Here is a 1,922-nt window from a genome sequence, read left to right on the forward strand (position 1 = left end):
ACATGCTGTTCAGCCCCACATGCTAACGCCTTGTGTTTACTTTCCTGCTGTGCCAGGACTACTCTCTACTCACTTTATCTTTCCTTGTACTTGCTTTTTTTATATCTTGTATCCACTGCTGTGTGGCCTGACATACACCTTTTCTGCTATTCAGGGTTTTTTGGGGCTGATGTTTGGCTCAGCTTTGTAGTTCATCTTACATGTGATTCACAGCTTTTACAGTCATTCTGAGGGATGTGTGGCTGGGGGAGGCAATTAGATCTTGTTAGCTCTTTTTGCATCTTTAAAGCATAGGTCCCTGTGGTGCACAACCAAAACCAAGCAGGAGCTGTACAGCCTTCAGAATTTTAAGATAATAAGATTCCATGCAGGGATAAGGCACTATATTTGTTGATTCTTATCTTCCACACTTAAGAAAATCCTCTAAGTTAGCTTCCGAGTGAACCCAAAAGAGCTGTAATCTCTCCATCAGGGTGTATTTTGTAGCCGGCATTAAACCAAGCATTGGCAGGATGTAAAAGCTGATCAAAGGCGTTACCTGAAGCCATTAGTTTTAAGTATGAGACTGAGGAGGCGGTGGCTGCTAGGTGCCTCTGAAAGCCTTCCAGGTTCACGCATATAAAAATAACTGCCACTGCACAAAGACCAAAGCTTAACCTGGAGAAATGCCAGGGCTTGGGCTTCAAGGCAGAGGACAGATGAGACCCGGCCACCATGCAGTCAGTCACTGAGGCTGAAGAACTAACTAGTGAACAATCTGTTCTGGTTGCACCAGTCATGGAAATGACTTGAGAAATGGTACAAGTCCATAGTCCAAACTGCCTTTAGCAACATGGGAAAGATTCTGTAGGAGGACTGGCCTTGATACAAGTAAATATTTATTAATAACATATGTAGAATTTCAATATACTTCTCAGATATATAATAATGTGTAATAATATAAAATAAGAGTAAATCATAGTTAAACTCTTAGTTTTGACCAAGAGATGGGAATTCTATGGTTTAGCACACATTTGCACAACTGTTTTCTCTGGTTTAGGTTGTCAGTAGTAAGCAACAATATAAGTGGCAAAGGACTTGTAGCTCTTTCAGAGGCAATGAAAACAAACACAGAACTTTCCTGTATTTACATCTGGGGGAACAAATTTGATGAAGCCACCTGTATGGTAAGTGCTTGCTTCTGAACTCCTCTAAGAGGGTTGGAGTTTGTTTGTCCTAGTTCATGTTTACAGTCATTGTGAAAACTACAGCAATTACTGAGCAAGATACTTGAATAGCTATGGGGTTTATTTAAATAATTATAATATGGTGGTGCTGTAATGAGACTCACTGGACATCAGCATACTGAAATAATCAAGTACTCTCCTGTTGTGTGTTATCTTCTAAAGACTTCACTGCAATCAAAGGAGAATATTCTGTGTCTCATTCTTGGTTTTACTCATTTCAGGCATTTTCAGAATTAATTCAGATGAGCCGCCTGAAACTTAATTGCACAGACGTGGAGCCTTATGAAGTGGATGGGCACATTTACCTTGCAGAGCTCTCCCATGGCCTGCAGAAGCATTACTACTGGACACCAAGTTATTGGGCCATGACAAAAAAGGCTGCTAATGCCAGTCTGGCAATTGCAGGTGTTTCAGAATACTTGTGAGTGAGGTAGCAGCTTGAAGCATTCGGTATGCTTGAGCTTTTCCTGTCTGGTTTCTAGTAAACAAGATTGTATCAATATCAGACTTGCTGCATGTTGTTTCTTCAGGGTCTTTGGTCTGGAAAGAATCTAAACCTGCTCGAAATGGCATTAGAGATAAGATATTGAACCAGTGACTTTAAAATTCGTTGAGAAGCAACAGCCAATATATTAAGAGCCTATTAATACCAAAATGGGCTATTTCTGCTGCAATCATTTCTATTGCACACTATCT

The 1,922-nt window shown here is 40.4% G+C and overlaps 1 long non-coding RNA gene across 1 annotated transcript; it reads left to right on the forward strand.

Annotated features, from left to right (window-relative positions):
- Window positions 1-18: 18 nt before the first annotated feature.
- On the forward strand, window positions 19-1,728 carry LOC133221268 (uncharacterized). The gene is made up of 2 exons (XR_009727951.1): window positions 19-1,166; window positions 1,448-1,728. It is a non-coding gene; the product is annotated as an uncharacterized LOC133221268 (long non-coding RNA).
- The last annotated feature ends 194 nt before the right edge of the window (window positions 1,729-1,922 follow it).

The sequence above is a fragment of the Neopsephotus bourkii genome, unplaced genomic scaffold (genome assembly GCF_033783945.1).
Source record: "Neopsephotus bourkii isolate Nb327-2 ecotype Australia unplaced genomic scaffold, CSIRO-AGI_Nbou_v1 NB_167, whole genome shotgun sequence".
Lineage (NCBI taxonomy): Eukaryota > Metazoa > Chordata > Aves > Psittaciformes > Psittacidae > Neopsephotus > Neopsephotus bourkii.